The following is an 8612-nucleotide window of genomic DNA, read 5'->3' on the forward strand; positions in this document are numbered from 1 at the left end:
TGGGGAAGACGAGTGCATAGCAACTGGTGCCAAATGTTCAGCCAAACAAGAGCACCGACACCACTTCAGGAGTACAATGTCCAGGAGTCAAGGTAAATCCAGGACAGGTCGGATTTCGAGGCTGACAAAACTTGCCCTGAAGAATCTGTCTTACGTTTACCAGACACATACTGATGGTCCATGCAAAGGAACGACTCTGGGCTGTCCCAGGCAGAACGAGGGAGAGGAGCTGACAAAGCAGGAGGCGACATCGCGTAACTGCCTGAAGGTTGCAGACAGAATATATTCTCTTCAGTCCTCTTAGAAGGAGGTGGAGACTTATCCATATCCCTGGACTGTCTCTTGAGGAGGTGTGAAACATCTTGAAAGTGCTCTTGACAACTCTTGTTGAGATTCGAGCCATCTGACTCTGACAGATCATGAACACTATAAGAGATGCCTTTCCAGCGGCGCTCTGTCGACACCTGGGAATCGCCAGCAGGTTCAACTGAGGGGGCAAATGCCACTGGCTCTCCCTTAGACCTCTGGTATGTCTTCTTGCTTGCTCGCGGGGGAGCGGGACAGTGATGTTCATCTAGGAGCACCGGTGGGCCAGACAGCCACCTCTACACAATCACTGTGCACTGCACTAACACTAGATTGACTGCCTTTTTCCATTAAGACTTTAACAGAAGCACCAAGTTCCATCATCGTACTCACTAAAAATTCGAACTACTTATCAAATTCAAATGATTCGTGGGTGCAATGGTGTTGGGATCGGGAGCAAGCGAACCTGGAATAGGAGTTAATGGCACAGAAGCAAGGTGGAGAAAGGAAGTTGAAGAAGCAACACGAATTACAGGCAAAACAATCATGCTATCCTCTACTAATTCAGTAGCCTGAACATCATCTAAACTAGATTTAATTTCTGCCCTAGCAGCTGCTTTCCTCTTTCTGTTCTTATGCATCTTGTCCAGATGGGACCTAAAAATTTACCATTGCTTGTTGTCCCATTCACAACATTCAGCACAAGTGATTTCTTTCTTACACTCTTGACCTCTACCATTTACTACATCTGGTATGTGGATCATAAGATTAGTTAACCTGGTCTTACAACCAATCATGCACAAAACCAAACACTAGTTCTCCTAGAATCACACATATTTGAAAGAATGTGCTATCACAAAACAAAACAGAGAACTTCACCAAGAACTCTGAACTCATCAACACAATACACAGCTGAAGGCTGCCTAAAACCACTGATGTTCACCGGGAGCCGGCAGAATACGAATTGAAGCTCTGCCAGGTTGTTCCCTATATAAGCCCAGTAGTGGGCGGGGCATTCTAGCTAAACCGCAGTCTCTGCCCATAGGAAGAGAGAAGACAAAGAAGGACGAGAAGCCCAGTCACACACTCATTTGCACCCATTCATACAGTTACAGCAAGGCGAGATGTAACTTTGTCCACTTAGAAGAGCTGGTAAGCTACACAACTTGTTGAGCAGCCACCACAGGTCCCTAGGAAAAGGTATCCAAGGACCTGTGGGCAATATCCCAAAGTTAGGAGGTGAAAGTGGTCTGGTTGGACCAAAGCCCTGCCTTGTGTACCTGTGAAACCGACAGGTTCTTGCAGAACGCAAGGGTAGGAGCAATACCTGACTTTGTAGGCTCTTGGACGAAAGGTACCAGTGTCGAACATCCCTTCGGAGGAGTACGCTTTTCTGATCACCTCATAGCGAAAAAGAGGAGTTGACACTTAGGCCAGACATGCTAAGTTCTCTTCATATAGCGCCCAAGCACTCTAACGGGACAAAGTAGCATCTCGTCCGGGTCATTTCCACAAATGTCCTCTAGGGAGGGGATCGTAAAGGACTCAAATCTATCGTCAGGGACCAAACCGGATTCTGTGTCTTTCACTACAGAATCTGGGACGAAAATCGAGTATAAGTGATCCCATCCCCACGAGTGTTTAACATTGTAACAGAGACCATGAAGCTTACCTACTCTCTTTGTCGATGCCAGGGCCAGCGAAAAGATGGTCTTATCGGGTCATATCCCTGTCTGATGACTCAGAGAGGCTCATAGGGTTCAGGAGTCAAGCTCCTTAAGACGAGAGTCACATCCCACTCAGTGGGAAAGACCTCTCGAAGCTCCTCCTAAGAAGAGATATTTCCATTGAAAAGGAAACATCCACTACTTGTAGTTTCAGGATCAAGGCCAAGGCAGACCTGTAGTAGTTAACTGCAGAGACAGAGAGGAGCTTCTCTTGGCGAAGAAAGACTAGGAAATTGGCGATCTGTTGAAGTGTGTCTTTGAGCGGAGAGACATCAACCACAGAAGATGGACCACTTTCCCTGGTACACTTCTGCCGAGGACTGTCTGCTACTCGGCGGGAAAATCCTCTTGCTCGCAAGAGATGGCAGATAACCGCCAGCCGTAAAGACACAGGTACTGTACTGCCAAGTGGTACCATTCTACGTGCGGTTGACACAGGTTGTGCCACAGGGGAATCTCTCATGGTGCCTCGGAGAGAAGAGCCAAGAGATCGGGATATGAGCCACCAGGATCATCCGAAGATTGCTGGTGACCAGCACTTTGAGGTTGTCCCACGGATTGGACACCTCTGCAGCTGCCCATGGGTCTGCACAAACGAGGAAAACAACTGGAGTTTTCTGTTGTGCCTGATGGTGAACTGGTCACCACTAGACAACCCCATAGATCGAACAGCCTTCTGCCACGTCCGGGTGTAAAACCATTCGGTCCCTATCACCTGATTTTGACGGCTGAGCTTGTCTCCCACTACATTCCCTCTTGCCTGGAATGTATCTGGCTGAGAGCTTATACCAAGTGTGCTGCAGCCCACTCGTGCACCTGCACTGTCAACTGATGCAACGGAAGAGACACTAGGCTTACCTGTCTGTTGACATATGCCACCACTGTGGTGTTGTCGCTCATCAACACCATGGAGTGTCCCATCACTCTATCTCGGAACTCTTGGAGGGCTAAGAAAGCCACCTTCAGTTCCAGAACGTTGATAAGAAGGTGTTTGTCGTGTCGATTCCACACCCCTGCAGTCAGCAACTCCTCCAGATGTGAGCCTGAACCGTCATTCGATGCATCAAAGAACAGAAGTATGTCTAGAGGGGGAGTGTGCAACTCCACTCCAATTAGGTTCTAGTCGTCTAAGCCCCAGGCTAAATCCTTCCTCCATTAGAAGAATGAGGAATGATTGAGGATCCCGAGATTGTAACCAACACTCCTTTAGTCTCCATTGCAGAGACCGCAGGTGAAGACGCTGGTGAGGGGGGGCTAACTTCTCTAGTTGCGACAGGTGACCGATCACGACCTGCCAAAGCCGAGTTAGCTGTTCCTGTCAAGACAAACAGTTAAACTGCCTTCCTGAACTTGCTGATCCTTGAGTCTGAGGGGAAGACTTGTGTTGCTACTGTGTCAATCAGTATGCCCAGGTACTTTATCCTCTGCTTGGGAATGAGATCTGACTTTTTGAAATGTATCATGATCCCTAGATCGTGACGAAAAATGTTATTTTCATGATAAAATAAATTTTTGAACATACTCACCCAGTGGTTATATATATATAGCTGACGCCAGGGATGTAAGCTATATATATATGTATATAACTACCAGGTGAGTTAGATGTTTAAAATTGAGAAGTCGATCCCTGTTCTGTAGGAACTGCAAGAACGAGCTTGCCAGGACTAGCCAGTTGTCGAGATACCTCAAGAGGCGTATCCTGACCAAGTGGGCCCAAGCTGACACCATGGTGAACACTCGCATGAGACATCTAAGGGGCGTCAAAAGTCAAAGTCCGAAACAAAGTGCCCTGAATTGGAACACACATCTCCCCTCAGGATAAACGAAAGTACTTCCTGGAGGACTGAGGGATGGGTATCTGAAAATACGCATCCTTCAGGTCCACCGAAATCATGAAGTCGTTCTCCCTCATATAGGAGAGCACGGAACATGCCGTCTCCCATCTTGAACCAAGTATGGCGAACGAATCGGTTCAGGGGAGAGAGATCTATCACTGGTCTCCAGCCCCCCGTAGCCTTCTCCACCAGGAAAAGTCGGCTGTAGAACCCTGGTGACGGATCTCGAATGACTTCCACAGCTATCTTGCTCAGCATTGATAGCACTTCTTCTTTCAGTGCCAGATCCTTGACAGAACCAGGGATGTATGTCTGAAGTTGGGCCGTACGATCGGCGAGAGGTGGGCTCAAATCGAAAGGAAGAAAATACCCATCCCGAAGGACATCTACAACCTAGGTCTCGGCTCTGTAGTGCTGTCATGTTGCCCAATGGCTCACCAGGTACCCCCCCCACCCCACCCCACCGTGGCAGCAGCTGAGGGGGAACGCTGTCGCTAGCGCTTCCCCTTCTTCCTCTTTCGCTTACCCTTTCCTCCTTCCGCAGAGAACAGGTGCTGAGAGGGCTGATGATTCCCTTTCAGAGCAAAGGAGGAAGGCTGGTCTTTCCTCAGGCCCCTCAATAAGGAGGAGTCTTCTTGGGGGCAGAGGAAGAGCTAGCCTGGCTATGAGCTTAGCCGCAGTTGCATGAGATGCCCAGATGTCTTGGCAACTGTCTGGTGAACAAGACGATCGCTGTCTTCAGCTCTACACTTGTCTACCGCAGCATCCACCATCTCTCTAGGAAAGAGAGATGAGGAACCCAGTAATGGTCCATTTCTAGACCTAATGCGACTCTGGGCCCACTGACCTGGTTATACGATTTAGGACAGCATCCTCCTAAGAACAAGGTTGGCCCACAGGTTTGCAGTCTGGTGGGCCAGGTAGGAAATAGCCCTACTGCCAAACTGACAAAGTCTCCCGAAAGCCAAGTCTTCTCTGGGAACTATTGGTCCTGAAGCAGTGACTTTGGATACTGTGAGGGACCACAGATCCAGCCAGGAGATGGCCTGGATAGCTGCCTAGTGGTAGCCTCTGAAGGTGTGTTGGGCCAGGTGAACAATCTTGTCTGGGACAAGGGAGTTCACTTAGGGCCAACAGATCGGACAAGCTGCTTTCCCCTCCTCTACCTCGACAGAGGTGAGTCTACTTGCCTCTGCAACACCTTCTGTCGGAGAACCTTTGGTTCGCGCAGCATGAGGCAAGCTGGGAGTTAGCCATACTAGCTCCGGGTCAACCTGTTTGGTCGGCAAAGGGTTCTCCAAGGGCAAGTAAAATCGACTCTGTCAAGGTAGAGGAGGGGGAGGCAGCTTGTCTGATCTGTTGGCCCTAAGTGAACTCTCTTGCCCCGAGACAAGATTGTTCACCCGGCCCAACACACCTTCAGACAAGGAAGACCAAGGTAACCCCACAGAAGCTCTGGGTTCCTTCTTAGGACCCCAGAACGACTCTAACTGCAAAGGGTGGTCAGAGGAGCTACCATCGATCCTTTCCCTAGGTCACTGTGCTGACGAATCAGCGCAATGACCTCTGCAAAAAGACCTGTATCTCAGGAGTGACTGCGTCCTGAGGGGAAGGACCGTCAAGTCCTTCCAGGGCGGGTCCCTCCCTCGATTCTCTTCCTTCAGAGGGAAGAGCCTTGACCAACACCCCATGAATCTCGAACCACTTAAGCATACGACATCTCGGGTCTACGACCGAACCTGGGAACGTACAATCTCATTGGAGAACACTTCCCACGGTTCCCCCTGGTCACGTCACTCCTGGTGTATCCCAAGGAAGTTGAAGGGACAGATGAGGAAGATCTGATGTTCCCCCCTAGGTCTGCTAGCAGAACTAGCAGATGGAACGGGCCGTGAACAATCACCACCCGCTGTGATGATAGGCTCACGGGTCTAAAGGAGTGTTCTCCCTGTGGAGAAGCACTCCTCTGAGGATGGTAGTGATGCTCTCTCACGTTTGTCGATCAGGTGAAAAGGGTTCACCAGCATGACAAGAGCGGGTACCGTCCCCATGACATGTCACAGTCTCCGAAGAGGCCAAAATCTCTCGAGAGGACAGGTGTGTTTGTGTCAATAAATGACTAAAGATTCAAACATTAGCTTATATCCAATACATATAATTTAGGGACATTCTCTCTTACTGCAATTATTTCACTTTTGTATCACTTACCTAGAGTATGTTGTTGAGGAAAATTAACTCGATGCTAAAGAAAACACGTTCCTTTGCAGATTATCAGAGATCATCCATAACAAAACAGGTTATCTGTGGCAAAAGAAGTGTGACTCCATCAGCACATAAATGTTTTCTATACACAATACAGTATCAATGAGACTGTACACTAAGCACTTGCACAATCAATGCAAATGTTAGAATAATGCAGAGCAAAACATGTGTGAAAAAAAATCTGTTTCTGGGTACTTCCACATTAATACAAACTAAAAATATGTAATTTTAAAATTTGTTACTTTCACATAAACATTAAAAATAAAAATATATTGCAGAACTAGTCTAAAACTTTATTTGCAAATGTTTACATATACACCACTTAAAAAAGAAAGTACAATAATTCTGCAATGTAGAATACATATAAGCAGCATTCTAGGTTTAGTTAGACAATTGACTCCAAACCAAAAAAATTACTATAATTTAAGTAATTTGTATTTTTCCTAACATACAAACCTGAGCTCTTTACCTATGGGAAATACCTTCAGTACAGCTGGAAACTGCCATCAATACTTACAAGGTTTTTTAGGTAGTTAACTACTAGCAGTAGGGTGGGAGTCCAACCCTTCCTTCCAGCAATGCATTTACTCAGTCTTGCCAAAATGCAGGATTTTCTGTGTTTATGCAAAATAGCAAAACTCTGCGGAAGTTGATAACGCATTTCAGTGCAGACGAAGATTTGTCGCTTTGTCTATGTAGAAAAATTTCGCCACTTTCAAATTACTGGTTTTTAAAAACATTATTCAATACAAATATTTATTGTAAATACTATTGTAGCTTGCCTATTACAAAATAAACATGAAACAAATCAAATGCCATGTTTATTACATACATTCCTGCACTTATCCCTGAATGTAATCATATTTTATGACATTAGCAAGGATCATGGAGAATTTCACTATTTCTATGCTTGCCGCTCTCAAACATGAGTTAAAGTACAGTTTGACCTATGAATAAATTTTATTTTTGTGTTGTTAATGTATAAATTTTAATAGAACACACATATCTTTTAAATGCATCGTTTTCTTTTTAAGTTCATTGTTATGGGCACATAGCCTTTATGGTCTTTAAAACTTGCACCTCTTCTTTGAAGGCTCTTACAGCTTCTCATCACGCACACCTCTGCAACGTCCATAGGGGTAAGCCTAATATGAAGTCTCTTCTATGGAAGTAGGGTATTGGTATATATCTTCTATATATGACCACACACATTAACTCCTAATGCTCAGAGTAATGCTTTGGCATCTTTTAAAAGTGTAACTCCCTCTCTCACTCTCTCTCTCTCTATGAATATTATATAGTAATTTGTACTGACTTGCAAGTTCCAAGGGCTGAATTAATGTTTCCATATACTAATTTTTACTAGTTTATAGACATGCCACCAAGAGAAACATTTAGTTCCAGGGATGGCTGAGGATGGCAAGACAGAGGGCAACAGGGAACAGCCATATTGTCAGATTTGCAAGAATGGCATTTACTGCAATTAAATGCCCCATAAGTTAACTAACTTCCAACAAATTCTACTTTGTTTCTAAGTTTGTCTCTGAAGTGTTTTATACAGTAAATGCATGCAAGTAGTTCTCTAATGTTAATGTGCAGAGTATTCTCATTTTGTAGCCATGTATTATTAGTTGAGAGTATGACATGTTCTCCTACTAATGCTCCACCCCAGCCAAAGTTGGATGCATCTGTGAATAATTCTAGATCTACTTGAATATTAGGAATGTTTATATCACTATACATGTTAAGTCTGTTTCCATTCTTCTAGAAAGGATTTGAAAGAAGGAGGAATGATTCTATATCCTTAAGCAAAATATCTATGAAAACTGTGAAGGAATTTAAGATGGTATCTACCATAAAAGGTGTAGTAGGAACAGAAGTTAAGTGATCCTATCGATCTTTGATATAATTTGAGGTCAGATCTGTTCAAGTTGGATACTGTATTGGCAAGCCTGATACATTTATCAATGTTTTTCTGCATTGGTCTCATTGTTTTGTTCTCCAAGTTATAATGAACTCCCAGGAACTCTATCTTTTGCACTGGATGAATAACAGACTTTTTAATAGATATTTGCCAACCAAGCTCCGTGAGCACTTCAATGACTATTTGGATGTGAGCCTCGCATTTTGTGAAAGTCATCTGCCAATATGAGTATATCATCTAAGTAGTTAAAGATGAGTGTATTATATTTCTTCCTAATGTATATAACTACTGTGTACATTAGTTTGGAAAAGATGTAGGGAGCTGTCTTTTACTTAAGCCCGAAGGGAACAACAACAAACCGTCCATTTGAATTTACGCTTTCCTAATTTGAACGTTAAGAATCTTTGAGCACTTAAATGAAGAGGGACGTGCCAATAAGCATCCTTTTAAATCAAAGTCTACATGCCCAGTTGTTTAAATGTAAATAAGGGAATATAGTTTTAGGCTTCAGCATAGAGAAAGAAGGTTTCTTGATCATAGTATTAAGGCATTTCATAT

General features: G+C 44.7%; 1 protein-coding gene across 2 annotated transcripts in view; it reads right to left on the bottom strand.

Moving 5' to 3' along the window:
• LOC135218469 (gastrula zinc finger protein XlCGF57.1-like) overlaps window positions 1-6171 on the bottom strand; it is a 136169-nt gene extending 129998 nt beyond the window's left edge. For both annotated transcript variants that reach the window (XR_010315340.1, XR_010315339.1), the window contains exon 1: window positions 6077-6171. The gene's annotated coding sequence lies outside the window, so the exon portion shown is untranslated. The remainder of the gene's footprint in view (window positions 1-6076) is intronic.
• Between the last annotated feature and the right edge of the window lie 2441 nt (window positions 6172-8612).

Source organism: Macrobrachium nipponense, chromosome 9 (assembly GCF_015104395.2).
Source record: "Macrobrachium nipponense isolate FS-2020 chromosome 9, ASM1510439v2, whole genome shotgun sequence".
Lineage (NCBI taxonomy): Eukaryota > Metazoa > Arthropoda > Malacostraca > Decapoda > Palaemonidae > Macrobrachium > Macrobrachium nipponense.